Genomic DNA, 17,117 nt, shown 5'->3' on the forward strand with positions numbered 1-17,117 from the left:
ATGGTATTAGCATAACAACAGACACAGGTCAGTGGAATAGAATAGGGAGCCCAGAAATGAACCCACAGTTATGTGATCAATTAATCTACAACAAAGGAGGCAAGAACATACAATGAAATAAAGACAATAAATGGTGTTAGGAAAATTGGACAACTACTTGTAAAAGAGTGAAACTGAATTATTTCCTTATACCATACATAAAAATAAATTTAAAATGGATTAAAGACTCACATTTAAGACCTGAAACCACAAAACCCCTAGGAAAAATACATTGACATCGATCTTAGCAATATTTTTGGGGGGTCTATCTCCTCAGGCATGGCCAACAGAAGTAAAATTAAACAAGTGTTATTATATCAAACTGAAAAGCTTTTGCAGAGAGGAGAAAACCATCACAAAATGAAAAGGTAACTTACTGAATGGAAGATTTTTTCAAATGATATATCTGATAAAGAGTTAATATCCAAATTATCTAAAGAAATCATACAATTTAATATCAAAACCCCCCAGATATTCCAATTTAAAAATGGGCAGAGAACCTGAACTGGTTACTTTTTAAAGTGTTTGATACAGTACTCAGATGCATTCTTTTTTCATTAGCCTTGAATATCAATACTCTTAACATCTCCGTTTATAAATGAAGAAATTAAGGAATGGAGAGGTAAATGACTTGTCTAAGGTACAAAGCTTATTACAAAAAAGATTATACTAAACCAGACCTCTGATTCAGATTCCTATACTTTAATCATTATGGCTTACTGCAGAAGATTAGAGACAGACTTTGACATTGAAAGCTTAGATTCCAGTTTTTAATGAGACTTCTTCACCATGCCTTTATGTCTAAGGGAAAAAATTCTGGTCTGTACTGCCATTAATGGTAATACTGCTTTAGAGAACTGTTCTGGAGGGAAAGGATATTATTCAAATTTATTTTTAAAGTTTTTTTTTTGGTTTGACTTTGTTTCTTAATTTTCTCATGCTAGGATGGGAGGGCAAACAAAACCTAAACTAACAATACCAACAATACATGTGTGTGAGTGTGCCTGTACTTATAAGTATGAAAATACAACTTACAAGAAAAGGCAAGGCCAGAATCTATAAGGCTAAGGATTTTGACTTTATCTTAGATGCAAGAGAAAGCAATTAAATGAAAAGATAGTTGTGTAGATACTAGGCTGTTCAAGTAGAGCAAAGGAGAAATGGTAGTGGCTAAGATGGTGGCAATGAAGATGAAGAGAAACATTATAAATGTGATGAGAGAGAGAGAGATGAGATTCCAGAGGACCTAATGATGCAGTCTATGCAGAAAGTGAAGAAAAGGAAGGAATTGAGGACCATTCCCAGGTTTTTGCATTGAGTTACTTTTTGTGTGAATCATGGCACCATTCACTGAGCAAGAAAAGATTTGCAGGATGGGACAGTTTGGAAGAAGGAATAACTGAAGTTTCATTTTAGACATCTTAGCTGTAGAGACGGCAAGCAGTGTTCCTCATATTTCTCCAATGAAAAGAATCACCTGGGGATCTTAGTGCACATATGGATTATCACCTTTTCTGCTAGAACTTCTGGTTTGGTAGTCTGAGTTGAACACAAAGTACTGGATTTTCTCACACTGCAGAAGAAAAAAAAACACACTGAAGGAGGTGGGAAAGAGCTAACCTAAGTAACTTTGGAAAATAGTATTTTAATATACTGTAATTAACCATGCACAATATATACTGAAAAGCTAAAGACAAAAAGAAATGTACACAAATATTGAACTTGTTAGTAAACTTATTTTTCACACATGTACAGGTTAACGATTTTAAAATATTTTATGTGTATTCCAGAATTGAGCAAATGAATAAATAGACTGCAAATAATGAGAATCAGGTTTCTAATTGTTAAAGAAAAGAGCTACAAATAAGGAAAGGGTAAGGGAGGCTAGAATAAACCCTGTGGTGTTAGATTGGAATCAAGGTATCAAGTTGAATTCATATATCAATTTGAAGTTATATATATATATATATATATATATATATATATATATATATATATATATATATGTAGACAGATGATAGATAATGTGTGCGTATACACACCCAGATAGATAATATGAAAATAGAGATACTTGTGTATTTTTATGTATTCGTATATATATTTTTAGCTCTCTCTGCTGAAAACACAATGAGGTAGCTTGGACAGCGATAAATCCACCTCATACCAAGATTCTGGTTTCTGAATACCATTATTAATGCAAGAAACAAGAACTCCATGGAGAAACGACTGATTCAAGGCTGAGACAGAGGAAAGTAAAAGATGGGTCTGGAGCATTTTGTGGTGTCAGAAAGTAAGATATTACTCCAAAAATTGTATGGCCATGTAGGAAAAATATAGGAGACAGCTGGAAGGAGTACCAGTGACCAAATATGGAACACTTTGAGAAACAAAACTATTAATGATAGTAATAAATTTTAACCCATAGAATAAAATAAATATCCACAAGTTCACACTGATGTATGTATATATATAAACAAATAACCAGATAAATACATAAATGAAGAAGAAGAACAGCTCTTTCTTATACTCAAATTATAGTTAATAAATGTAGAGGGAATGATGGGAATAGAAAATGAACAATCATCAAACACCACAGTAAAGGATGGAGTCAAAAATTATTGATGGATGCTAAGATTAGTATGGGAAAATTAAACAAGAAGCAGAATATTTGAACAATCTCAAATAATTACAAAGGGAAAAATAGTGATTTTGCAGCTATCATTATAACTAAGTCATCAACGTTAGCATCCCCAGTAGTGAGACATACAGATTTGTTTGCACCTCTAATATGTACTGAAAATGGCATATCTCTCCTGAAGTGTTCTTGTCAAGAAATACATATCCTCAGTGTAACCATGAGAAAATATCAAACAAATCCTATTTGAGAAAAATTCTACAAAATGACTGGCTAGGATTTTCCATTACTTCAAGGTCATAACAGACAAAAAAAGACTGAGGAACTATCCTAGATTAGAGAAGAATGGGGAGATATGACAAGCAAATGCAATAAGGGATCCTAGATTTGAATCTCGACCACAAGACGATAGGCAATATTTGAATACGAGTCTATAAATCGTTAGTAGCATTGTGACAATGTAAACTTTCTGCTTTTAATAATTATACTCTAGTAATATAAAATGTTAACATTTGGGGAAGCTGAGTAAAGGGTATATGGGAACTCGTACTGCTATGTTTGAAGTTTTCTGATAAATAAGATTTGATAACACAGTTTTATAAAACCTTTGTTTGGACATTTCTGAACCTCTTTTTTGTTTCCTTATGGAAGAAAGTTGCTTGTTTAGGGTTAATACTAATTCAGTGGGGGTAAGATTTACACAGGACCAACCCTAACAATAATAGTGTGTGGCACAGGAAACAACTTTGAATGGCCATTTCAAGGAACAATATACTTAAGTGTATTCAATGAGTAAAATGGATGAACTACACAAATTAATCAGTTGAAAAACCATAGAATCATAGAATTTTCTCACTGTAAAGGCTCTTACTTTCATAACTTTTCAGAACTTTTCCGTTCCTATGGGTAAATACCAAAGAGCAGGATTACTCGGTCACTGTATGGTAAAAGTACGTTTATTTTGTAAGAAACTGCTAAGTATCCCGCTAGCCACAAATGAGAATTCCAATTGTTCTGCATCATCACCAACTTCAGTATTTCGGTTTTGGGATTTCAGCCATTTAAATAGGTGTGTAGTGGTATCTCATTATTGTTCTAATTCAAAATTCACTGATGACATGGAATGTGTAGCATCTTTTCATATGCTTATTTGCCATGTGTCTATTTTCTTTGTTTAACCATAGTAGTTTTGTTGTTTTTTTTTTAACCAAGGCCTGCTAACTCTTGTCCTCCTGTGTCTATTTATGTTGTCTTTTTTCTCTCTTTCTTCTTTTTTTTGAACTTTTGATCATTTAGTCTTTTTCCTGGTTATGTCCAATTATTTTTTATACTAAAATTGGGCTTAACTTATTTTAGGAAACTATAAAGATACATCCACATTCTGGATGTTGTTATCTTTCTCTTGAAAAGATTTACTTTGGCCCATGGCAGACAGTTACTATAGGGACTGGTAACCTTAGTCCATTCTCAGTTTGAGCTCATTCAAAGCCATTTTTCAGGCTGTGTGAAGGTTGGTCTATTTCTGTCTTGTCCTTCCCTACGGGTGTTGCCCTTTGGGATTACCATGTGAAAGTTTGGGTTCTCCCTATTCCCAACTACGCTTGTATTTGTTACGCTTTAAATGTGATGGTTCCCACAGCCCTGTGAGACTAAAGATACACTTAGCTTGTCATTCCATTAGTTGTTGCCTTTAGCTTGAGCTGTTGCCCTTTGGCTTCTGTGGTTAGAGTCTTCTGAACTCCTTGGCTTTTCAGTTCCTAGGCTGTAAGATCTGAATCAGCAAATGCCCAGAGGAGAAAAGCTGCACCAAATGTCAAGCCTGCGTCTGTGTTTCCCTTCTCTCCACAACTTGGCCCACACGTCTTGGTGTCTCCCTGACGTTCAGATGCCAGCGAACAGATGTTTCCTTGCTTTGTCCAGCTTCGCTACAATTCCTGTAGACGTCGCCTGACCTTATGCGATTACTGAACTGTCATCTCAACTACCCCCAGGAAGAAAATGTACAATTTTACGTTTTATTTTCTATATTACCTCAGTTTCTGTAGAGACCTTTTACCTCACTGCTCGGTCCAGTTCCTGTGTTAGCAGTAAGATGGAGATAAGGTGGAGGCTAAGAATACTGGGGGGAAATCACTGATGAATGATATGTCTCATTCTTTTTGTTTTTCCTCTCCTTATTTATTACTCTGGCAGCCTACACCTGCCTTTCTTCATTTGACCCAGTTGCCCAAATAAGAAACCCACTCTGGTAAAGACCTGACTTTACTCTCATAAATGTCTGCATGTTAGGATTAGCTAGATGATGAACACCATGCCAGAGTTCTTTGTGTGAGACTTTTGCAGACTTTTGTTAGCCCTTGAGTTTGCCTCTTGCCAACGCTGCTCAGATTGTTGAGGTTTTCTAAGATTCTGTAGGTCAAACCTCTCTACCTGCGTACCAGATGAGCCCTTCTCTCTTTCCTGACCTCACTTGTGGGAGGTTAGCCCTCGGTTCTTCTTTTTCCCCATCCAATCATAATTGTTCATGAATTCCAAAAGGCCCTCAAAGTATCTGTCGTCCCTTTCTCTCTTCTCTTTTCTATCAACACTGGTAAATATTAACCATATATTTGCATACCTCTTTCTTACTTACAGTGGAATATTGGAAGGCTCGATCATTAAGTGTGAGTCCCACCAAACTAGGACTCATACAACACTCTCCTCCAGGCCAAAACTTTTGATATCCACTGGGTTTTTCTTATACTATCTTATATGGAGCTAAATTTGTAATGATTTAGTTAATTCCTGAGTTATGTGACAATAAGAAATCAGTCAAATTAGCACTACAGAAGTGCAGCTTAGACCTAGGGACCAGAAACAAGGACCACAAAAACCTGTTAACCAATAAGTTTCACTTGTACTTCATGTTTAACAACTGCTGAGGGTGAATGGGAAGTGAGGGAAAAAGAGTTTAACTTCATATCACAGAAACTTGCGCTAAAATGAAGAGGAAAATGACCCAGTTCCTGGTTCAAGTCACTGTAATCTGCTTCAATAAATAATAACAGCACACAAGGAAAACAAACACTATATGATAGGAACAATGGATAATTAAATACCAGATCAGGGAGGACAGATTACACTTGCTATGGGATTTCATTAAAGAAGGATTCCAAAAAGTACTGGCTTCTTCTGAGAAGACTTCTCAGAACAGGTAGCATTTAAACTGAGTCTTGAACAAGTATATAGAGGGTAGGGAACAGGCCTTCCGGGCAGGGAACAGGCACAGTGTCAGGAATGGCACAAAGGGCTTATGGAATAGGGGACAAAACTGGCTGAACACAGGAGTGCTACGTGTTGGGGAATATGGGGGAAGGCTGGCTGAGGTTGGTTAAATGAAACATAATTAGACGGAAGAGAAAGGAGGTGGAAAGACACATGGAAGACTGTGGAAAGCCCCTGAAGATGGAGGTTAGCATAATAATATGAAGAACTCAGTGGTACTTTGACACTGTATGAATGTCTAGGTTTAAAAAATCAGGAAAACACAATAAAACAATAAACTACTGATAGAATGATATGTACCCAGAGGCCAGATACCAAAGAATACACACTGTGTCTTTCCATGTATGTCATATATGGTGATAGAGGTCAGCTTAGGTGTTGCCCTGGGAGAGTATGGAACACAAAGAAGTAACAGAGAACCGTGTAGGGTGTTAGAAATATTTTATAATATCTTGATCTGGTGTTGCATACATGGGTGCATAGAGATGTAAAAATTCAGTTATTAGCAATGAAGTTAACCTACTAGATTTTTTTTAATGTATGCGTACATTAAAAAAAAATCTAGTAGGTTAATTAGGCTGTCAGTTGTGTGAAGTAAATTTTGGTCAAGGAATAGCCAAGGTAGTAATGCAGTAATAAGTTATAAATGTACTCACTGTGCTCTAGAATGTCACAATTGGAATACAAGAAACATGTGTAAGAAAAAAGACAAATATTCAACATTGATGGTTGGATGAGCTGAATAAGTTAGATCACTCTACTTTCAATTTAAAAACTTGGCCAGTGTTTGGATACCTCTGAACAAAGAAAAAAAAGAAATACAATTTTTATTATGCATATGCTATGTATCAATCCCTGACGTATATTTTGACACATATAAACATGGGAAATATTACACCTTGTAACTGAGACAATGAAGATGAGTGAGGTAGCTGGTTTTGACACTAGAGGCTGAGAAAACCATCAGCTCATAATCGTAAGAAGTCTGAAGCCGGAGGAAAAGAATCAAGAGAAAATAGTGGTAAGTGCCAGGAGCGTCTGGAAACTACATCAGAGATGAAGACTCCAGGACTGTTGAGCTTTCTAAGAGTCCCAATAACTCAGGTAAAAACAGAGGGCTTGGGCTTCCCTGGTGGCGCAGTGGTTGGGAGTCCGCCTGCCAGTGCAGGAGACACGGGTTCGTGCCCTGGTCTGGGAAGATCCCACATGCCGCGGAGCGGCTGGGCCCGTGAGCCATGGCCGCTGAGCCTGCGCATCCGGAGCCTGTGCTCCGCAACGGGAGAGGCCACAACAGTGAGAGGCCCGCATACCGAAAAAAAAAAAAAAACAAACAAAAAAACAGAGGGCTTAAAACTGAATCCTGGGGATATATGTATGCATATAGCTGATTCACTTTGTTATACAGCAGAAACTAACACAACACTGTAAAGCAATTAAACTCCAATAAAGATGTAAAAAAAAAACAAAACCTGACTCCTGCAAAGTAACAATTGTTACGACAAACAGTAAAGAATTATAAGAAAAATAATCACATGCCTGTCCCAACAGAGAAATATCCTAAGCTCCATCTCACCATTTCTCCGATTGGCCTTTCACAAAATACAGTCCCATCAGCTGAATATAGGTTTGTCAAGTAACTGTGAGTAAGACTGAATTAAACAGAAATAAATCAATTCCTTCCTCCAAAACTTTTCAGAGTATGTAATGTAACAAAGTGAAACTTGAATTTCATGTCGGGATGTAGAGTACAGCTCTTCTCAAATGCTTCTGTCTTGTAACTACATTAACATTATCTAAAACCAGTGTTCTGCAGGACAGAGATTGTGAAACGCTGCTCTCATCATGTAAGATATCAAGTCTTTCTGAAAATCCATTCTTCCTTCTGCCCTTTCTCGTGTTGTCCCTGTCACCTGGAATGTCTGTCCTAAGCTCCATCTGCCAAAACCCTACCCATTTTTAGGATCCAAGAGATAATAAAAGGCTTACATTACTGAAAGGCAGAGAAAGAAATCCCTTCCTAGGGATCTACATTTCCTTACTAGGGAAAAGAAAAATTGTAAAGTATACCACAGTGACCTTAAGTCTATGAATGTAACTATGTTGTGTTACTTTGAGTTCTGTAAAAGTCAATGTGCTACAATATACATCTATATGAATGTTTGATCTCTTACAAGTAGAACTTGCTGATAACTTTCAACATGAGCAAGGTTAATGATTAAGGGAGCCATTGTATTTGGCTCAGCCCTTATAACTAGGGAATATTAAAATTGGAAAGGTCTCTAGATATCAGCAAATCTATCCACCTCATATTCTAAGTAAGGAAACCGAGACCTTCATAGATTGGATATATATATTAACAAAGGAAAAGGATATAAGATTGGCAGAACTACCTTTTAGATTAAGAATTTTGAGATTTTTATACACTACTAGGACATAATGTCCACTGATACTGAGACAATGTGTTTCTTAGTCATCATTTTCTATTGCACTGACCAAGCGAGGTGGCAGTCAGTAGTTGTACAAAGGGAAAACAAAAACTTTAGAAACTCCCCATTTATATACACAGGGAAATTCATCATTCATGTTATTTAAGCTAACTGGATGCAGTTTATCAGCTACATTGAGGAATGGTGAAGTGAAGTGTCTATACAATTAACATGTTAGTTTGTGTCATGACCTCCCTGTTGTTCAAGTGAGTTAACGGTTAGCACTCAACTAGGCACTTAAGAGTCCACTATAAATCTGGACTAAACGTTTATTTGTGGCGTCTTTATTCTTCTTTGGTGCCCTTAGGCAGAATTAGCCCTCTTATGTTTTGATAAATTCAAGTATTAAACAGGGCTATGGTTTCACAAGTTCTTTGGCCTAAACATGGGGGTAAGGGAGACCAATGAGCTGGAGTACTTCTAGATTTAAGAATGGTCAGATTGAGGAAGAAGAGTCTTATGCCAGAGGTGAAAGAAGACTGATTATAATTACCTATTTTTAAAAATTCCAACACTTTTCAATGTTCTAAAGTGACCAGGAAGTACATGGGTTTGCTAGGAAGTAACGGAGTCAAGCAAGAATATTCTGTAAGAGTTTGTGGATGGCAAAGAAGAGGAAAGGAAGATAGAGACAATCCTAGAAAAGGTTTTGGTTGGCCGTAATAATGAAGTCAGAAGGAGGAGAAGAAGAAGAAGAATGACACATGCAATGGGAAAGAGAAAGCAAGAATAGAGAAGCAAAAGGGAGAGTAGAAAAATGAGACAAATTTGGAGAAAGAAATGAGGAAGAAAACTGGGTGAAAGAAGGAAGCACTGATGGTAGACCACTTGACACTCAAACATTAACACGATGCACATTTAAGATGTGCCATCAATGGCCATGGTCATTAGCCTCAAATAGTTTACAGTATGTGTTTCAGAGACATTTATAAATTGAAAATGCCATTAAAATAAGTGCCAGGGTATAAGTATTCATGAAATTGTATGGGAGAATAAAAAGTCCCCCGTCAAAGAGCCTTCTGAGACATCAGAAAAAAAGGAAAAACCTAAAAAGCATAAGACTCTTCCTATTTTCATTTCCAATGATACATCCCAATCTTGATGATCAATCAGCGATTTAAATATCAACTATAAACCCAGTATTTTATGAGCTGCTATGCAGTATACTATACTAGAGCAATAGAACAGAGAGGACCTCAAACCCTCTGTTCCCTCAAATTGAAAGACACGCTTCCTGACCCCTCCACACCACTACTGGACACAGGGAACACACACTAATGTTTCAGGACCCCAACCAGCAGTCACCTGCTTTGTGATTACTTCCATGACACACCCCCATTAACACCACTGACTTTCCTGCTCCTACGGGACATGACACATATTTCCTATTTTAACACATACCACGGTGCATTATGATTGCAGGTAGATGTTCTAACAACTTAAAAGAGAATGATGACTTTTTTTTCTTTACATCTTGTTATTTCCCTACTCATAATATTTCTTGAAGAGAAACCATAAAAATATAAACAAACACAAAAAACAGATAATATACAAAACGTGTGCTTTGCACCTTAACACAAACTTAAGTAAAATTAGTTCTGACAGTATCCGGCATGACAAACTTCCATGGTACAAATGAGAATGGACCAAGGTTTGAGCAGGTACAGGAGACAATCCAGGCATGAACAACACCAAGGAAAGGTAGACAGGAAGTAACATGGTGTGTAGGAAATCACGAGACCAGTCTGATGGGAAGAGACTTAAACAAGACTAAAATTCACTTTCTAAACCTCCATCTCCAATTGGACAATTCACAAGACACAGGTGCACCAAAGTGGCCAAATATTCAATCCCTTTAAAGGGGAGGAACAGTTTAAAATTTTATAAATTTAGTTTGCCCAAAAGCAACTGTCAAATGTTGGCAGGACACAATGAAGGCTTACCTTTGTTAACATAGTTAAGTCTCTCTCACAACTAGAACACTTGGCTCCACGTTCCTTAGCGCACCTGACGCACTTGCACAGCATTGATGAGCTTTACACAACTGGAAGGTCACATCGTTATTTCTTATTGCAGGAACACAATATCTGGAAACTTTATTTCTAACAGAAGCTAAAGCAAAAGTATTGTAAAATGAGTCATTTAAACCATACATTTTATCATCTTTAAAAAGCATCTGCTCTGTGCTAAGGATTAGAAATGACTCCTGTCCTTAAAGCCTCATTAAGGAGGAAGATCTATAAAGTCAAAATTTCAATCACATGACATAAAGCATAGAAGTGCCTATGGAGGCCAAAAGTTATATCTAAGTGACGGCTTCATGATAACCCTGGAGTACAGTCTAGAAAGATGAGGCTATGCAGAGTTGGAGTAGGAGGTGCATTAACTGCACAGGGAGCATGTGCAAATACACTCAAGCCTGACACCTGCTGGGCACTGTAAATACTGCAGGTGGGGATGACTAAAGACCAGCGGTCCAAGTGTGAGAAGAGACAGAAATAAAAATAGAGATGTTGGCCCAAGCAAGCCTGGGAGAGAGCATGGCTTGTATCCCACAAGTGATGAGGCCTGGGGCTACCACTGGCTGAGTAAGGGTGCCTCCGCTGATGAGAAAAAGGCGCCCCGCAGCTGAAGAACCAATTAGATAAAGAGAGTGATCACAAAAAGCTCCCCTTCCTCAGGGCAAAGAGCCCCAGGAGGCTTGGCAAAGCACAGTTCAGACTACAGGCCTCTGTGCAGAGCACACGCTGGGCGGCTAGTATGCACTAACTCTGTGTGGGCAAGCCATTAGCAGCATTATTTTAGGCATATCCTGTCATGTTAGAAGATCACTCAACCCGGGTAGGCAGATGAACTTAGAGGAACTGAGACCAGGGGCCGCGAAACCACCCAGGAGTTTCTACCATAGTCGGGGCAAAATGTAATGTGGATGAAGAAGCAAATTTAGGAGGAGGCCAAAATTTACAAGCTAGACCCACTGGATGAAAGTCATAAAGAAAGTTCAGTGAAGGAATTCTGAAGAGAATGGGCTCTGCATTTTTCTTACAATCAATGTAAAATATTAGGCAAAATTAAGTACAGTGGCTTTTAAGGTCCCTTCCAGCTCTAATTTCTTTTGATTTCTAACTTATTACTCTGGTTAAGTAAAGTCCCTTCAGAGGTACAGAACAGTTCCTACACCTGAATGGGATGCAAAGAATAATCTGACTTCTCTTCACCAAGGAATGAGTTGAACTGTCTTTGCAGAAGAGGTAACACATGGTGAGAACCCCAGATCATAGAAAAGGGCCAGGCACACGATAAGTATTCAGCTTTTTGAAAACAAATGAACAATCATTTCCTCTCCTAGATCTTCACACCCTTTCTCTGCTGGCTGCTTTCTTTCAGCTTATAAACTTCCTCAGTATACCCACTTAAAAAGCCCTCAGACCTATGATTCTTTGGATCTTCTTGTGGGTAACCTAAGTCTCTCCCATGCCTTCAAACACCTCTCCTCCCCAAAAGCCCAGATCTGAACCTTGGGCCCAGACCTGTCTACCAGGCCCCTCTAAAGCACTGAAGATGAAGTAAGATCCTCTCCCAACCCCCAATACCTTCCTACTGTGCTCTATATCTCTCAAAAAGATGCAGCTGTAAACTGTCACCCACGCTTGCTGCCCTCCCTTTTCTAACTGGTCACCAGGCCCCACCCATTCTCTCTCAGATCTGCAAAATCCAGTCCAACCTTTTATAACTTAAGTGGAAACCTTAGATTACAATTCACCCTGCACCCAACCAAGTGCCTTGCACATGGAGGTCCAAGTGAGTCTCTAAACCAGAAGTCCATCTCACCGTTCTTTAGGGTTTCCCACAGCCTTCAGGATAAACATCTAAACTTCTGACAGGACAAACAAGGCCCCGTTCTGTTGGGCCCCACTAGGTTTCCAGTATCAACTCTCATTTCTTTCCCAAACCCTGAGTTCTAGTCCTATACCTTAGTTTTGCCATATTTTCTTATATTTCTCAAACTTTGACACACACTGCTCCCTCCTGCCACGCCAGGAGCTTCTACATATCCTTAGAAAGGATGGCACCTCCTCCAAGAAGCCTACCCTGAACTTTCCCTTCCAAGATTCTGTGCTCTGCAAAGGGGAAAGGTGGGGGGGGGGGATACATTAGGAGTTTGGGATTAACATAGACACACGACTCTGTATAAAACAGATAATCAACAAGGACCTACCGCATAGCACAGGGAAGTCTACTCCATAGCCTGGAACAAACTGTATGGGATAAGAATCTGAAAAGGAATGGATATATGAATAACTAAACCACTTTGCTGTACACCTGAAACTAACACAACATTGTACATCAACTAACCTCCAATATAAAATAATAATTAAATTTAAAAAAAGATTCTGTGCTCTGTAGCACCAGAACTCACTTCTTCCAGAGCACTGACTACTGTGCTTGTGTCTACCTGCCGCCCAGTAGGAGGGGAGATTACCTAGGGCGGAAGCATCGTCTCCAGCAGCCCTTGGTTCTGACAACTCATTCAAGTGCCAGGATACTTGACACACATAACCTGCTTAATTAATTCTAAGAACCCACAGAAAGAGTGGTTTTTAATGTCATTTTACAAGTGTGGGGATTGCAGTTCAAAAGTAACCTGCCCAGGCCACAGACAGCATAAGCCCTGGAATTCAAATCCTAAGCTGCCTTCACACCCCTGCCCTTTCCACTATATGATACGACTACTGAAAAACAGAATTTTTTTCCCTGAGCCCTGTTTTAATGGAAAGGAAATGAAGCTGGGATATACCAGTTTCCTAATCGCTTTGGCGTGTACCAGGCAAAGTCGTTCAACAGACCAGGTAATATCTGTGGAACAATTAACGATGCTCCAAACTGTCCTAAGTCCTACATTGTAGGGTCTACAAGCATTAACACAGTGAGACCTTGTAACCTCCAGAGAGAGTGAGTCCTGTTCAGCCCATGCTACAGATGAGAACACTGAGACCTAGAAGCCTTAGAGCACTCGGCCGGGGTCACCGAGCCGGCAGGAGTCCGAGGCCGCACGCCCCATCTAGCGCACGCACACCCGGGCACTGGGCACCGGTTCTAGTGCCCACCCTCCACCTTGCACCATCTAAAACCCCGCTTCGCAGCGCCCACACGAGAGCCCCTGGAAGCGGGAAGTACAAAGCTGTCTCAGCTGTCTCAAACAGATGAACCAGTTTGCAGGGCAGAAGCTGAGACACAGATGTAGAGAACAAACGTATGGACACCAAGGGAGGAAAGCCGCAGGGGGGTGGGGATGGTGGTGTGCTGAACTGGGCGACTCGGATTGACGTGTATACACTGATGTGTATAAAATTGATGACTAATAAGAACATGCTGTATAAAAAAATAAAATAAAATTCAAAAATCAAAAAAAAAAAAGAATACTGTCTACTGTCCTCCGCGCCCCCTGGAACACTCACTGTACATATCCAGGAGGTGCTTACAGAATGAATGAATCCATGAACAAACAAGCTCACTCGTTTCAAACGTGCAGTCACATGCGAAATCTGACCTTCTGAGAAGTTAAGCTTCTCGAAGGAGCCCATTTTCTTAATGTATTCAGCATCGAGTCATCACAAAATAGGAACTCTTATAAAGTACTGGCCCCCTCACTTCCCCTGAGAAAGCAAAATTCCTCAGCAGGGAAATGGGAGGGTAGCAGACATTACCCGCAAAGCTTTAGGAAGGCTGCGGCTCGCTGAGCACGTTACTAGGGCCCCTGACCGCCTGCCTGGTAGTAGGACAGACACACCAGGAACGGCTGCTGACCGGCAGAAAGAGCGCCCGGCCAGGCAGGCAGCACACCCCGCACCCTGCCAAGCGAGGTCTGGCCAGCAAGGGAAAGACGCTCTCCACTTCAGAACTGCCCACCACCAGAAAGCCAGGTCCTGCCAGGACCTGGACACACGAGGCCTTCCTTACAAGGGTTACACATCTGTGGCCTCGCTCTGCCTCGAATAAAAGACAGTGACGGGGACAACGTGACCATCTCCAGAGGAACTTTCAACTTCGTTTCAAGTGCCTGGGTGCTGGGTCACAGTGGATTTCTAAACTCTTCCAATATTCAAAAATACCAATTTCTAAGATGCAGAAGGGTTATTAAACATACACTTAGCACAGACCCCAGTCCCACTCCTGAGTATTTTCTCAAGTGAGGTAAGAACCCAAGTTCACATGGAAACCTGCCCTGGGATGTTTACAGCAGCTTTATTCCTGATCCCCTCAAAACTGGAAACATCCCACAAGTCCTGCCACCCGCAGGCGAATGGACAAACGGAAAATGGAATACAACACAGCCAGAAAAAGGAGTGGCTTCTCATACCCGCAACAACAGGGATGACGGACTTCCCTGGTGGTCCAGTGGCTAAGACTCCACACTCCCAATGCAGGGGGCCCGGGGTCCATCCCTGCTCAGGGAACTAGATCCCCCACGCCGCAACTAAAACATACTGCACACGGCAATTAAGATCCCATGTGCCGCAACTAAGACCCAGCACAGCCAAGTAAATAACTAACTAAATAAATATTTAAAACAACAACAACAACAAAACAAACCCGGGAGGAATCTCACAAAGCTTTTGCTGAGCCAAAGCAGCCAGAATCAAAAAGCTACATGCTGTTGTTCCGTTTATCTGACTTTCTGGAAAAGCCAAAACCTTAGGGACGGAGAGGAGATTAGTGGCCAAGAGGCTAGAGGCACCCTGGCGCCAAAGGGCAGCAAATGGCATGACAGGATTGCTCTGCCGCCTGATGGCGATCAAAACTCCTACAACTGTGCACTACAAGTGAACTATGCTTCACGGCTACTAAGGAGACACAAATTATTACAGTTTGAAAAATGTGCCGGCCAGCCATCCCCTGCATGACAAATGCAGTAAGAGGGGCGGGGAGGCGAGGCAAGTGGATCAGCTGGAGTTCTGAAGGTTCTCCCCACTTTCAGTTTCCCTCCCCTGGCATGTCTCCCCGCCCGGCCCACTGCTGCTCAGGCCGCCCACCCGGGCCGCCTGGAGTTACCCAACCGGAAAAGCCAGAGCCCAGGCTCAGCCGCGCCTCCAGGCACAGGAAGGGCAAAAATAGAAAGCGCCAGTGCGCAGTGGAGGGCTGGAAACCCTCGGACCTCAGATAACTGCGGAGAACCTGGGCTCGGAGTCAACGTCGGCTCCAGGCGGTCCCAGCGTCCCGACCCCGGCCGCGACACATTTTCCACAAAACTGACACACACGCGCGGGTCGCGCGGGCTTCCCCGCCGGGTCGCCTGGAGGCCGGTCCCCCGCAAGCTGAGCGCACGAAAGGGCGCCCCAAAGGCGCCGGCCCAAGGCGCCCGCTGCGCTTTCCCTCCGGAAGGTGGGCTGCGGGGCCCAAGCGTAAACCCTGAGACAAGGTACACGCGCACCACGCCGCCACAGGGGACGAGAGGCCGGACGCCCACCTGGCCGGACACCCTGCATTTCTGGAATCACCGGACTTGTGTGTAAATTTCCCTTTGGCGTGTCATTTTCCAAAGGCCACTCAAGATCAGGGGACAGCACGCCTCCTCTCCAAGTGTCCTGCCAGCCCACCCACTCAAGATCAGAGAGACAAAATGCCTAACTAAAACAAAACAAAACAGAAACACAAAAAACTGGAGAGAGGGAGGAAAGGGTGCCCTCAAAAAAAAAAAAAAAAAAACACCTAAGCACGTTGACAGCGATAAGAATAAACTACCAGGCAAAAGAAACCCTACATGTCAAATCCTAAAGTACAGAAGGGAAGCCCGCCGGCAGTCCAGGCCCGGGGAGACCGGGGTCCCCAGCCCTGCAGAGCCAACCGCAGACCGGCTCGGGCGCCCCTCAGAAGCGCGGGGTCCCCGCGGCCGAGTCTGCGCCCCCGGCCGGCCCCGGCTCCCCTCTGCCCACCCTGCGCGCGGGGGCTGGAAACGGCCGCGGAGAACCACGGCGGGGCGGGAAGGGGGGGCTCCAAAGAAGGTCTGGCGACTCGAGTCGCTCCGTTTCTCGGTGGGCTCAGCGCGCGCCGTGGGGGAAGAGAGGCGGGGGTCCGGGAGGAGGGGACGGGTGGCACTTACGTAGACCGGCAGCGGCCACGGGCAGACGGCGGGCTCGGCCCCCACGAGCGATTCCAGCCTCAGCTGCAGCTTCTCCCCCATGTCTTCGCGCGCCGCCCCCGCACCGTGCTAGTCCGGCGGTTGGGGGAGGGGCGCGGCGCCGCCGGCGGGGGCGGGGCAAACAGACAGGCAGGCGGGCGGTGAGGGGAGGGGGCCTGGCCTGGGCCTCAGCCGCCGCCGCCGCGCTCCCGTCCGGCCCCCGGCTCCCTCTTTGTGATCACAGGCCCCGGGCCTCCAGCGCTGCTGAGAACTCAGGCCTGCGTGAGGCGAGCACAATGAGCCGGGGACCGGGCCGAACCACTCGCGGCGCGCGCGGCCCACCCTGTGGACACGCCCGCTCTCACGCACGCACGCACGCACGCACGCACGTCTTCGGCTGCCCCCAGCCACACCCACCGGCCCGAAGTGGGGACCCGAGGAGACCCCTCGGGGCCTGGGATGGCGGGTTCGACTCCCGCCCTTGACGTACCGTGACACACCCCTCCCCTCCCCCCAATAAGAAGACTATAATTCCTCATTAAATATGACAGCTGGAATCCCGGCTTCTGTTCAC

General features: G+C 42.8%; 1 long non-coding RNA gene across 1 annotated transcript in view; it reads right to left on the minus strand.

Annotated features, from left to right (window-relative positions):
* Positions 1-16,794, minus strand: part of LOC308611701 — a 119,796-nt gene extending 103,002 nt beyond the window's left edge. The window contains exon 1 of the long non-coding RNA XR_014015015.1: positions 16,526-16,794. This is a non-coding gene — a long non-coding RNA (uncharacterized lncRNA). The remainder of the gene's footprint in view (positions 1-16,525) is intronic.
* Positions 16,795-17,117: the final 323 nt, after the last annotated feature.

This window comes from Mesoplodon bidens (genome assembly GCF_964165515.1).
Source record: "Mesoplodon bidens genome assembly, contig: HAP1_SCAFFOLD_544, whole genome shotgun sequence".
NCBI classification, from domain to species: domain Eukaryota; kingdom Metazoa; phylum Chordata; class Mammalia; order Artiodactyla; family Ziphiidae; genus Mesoplodon; species Mesoplodon bidens.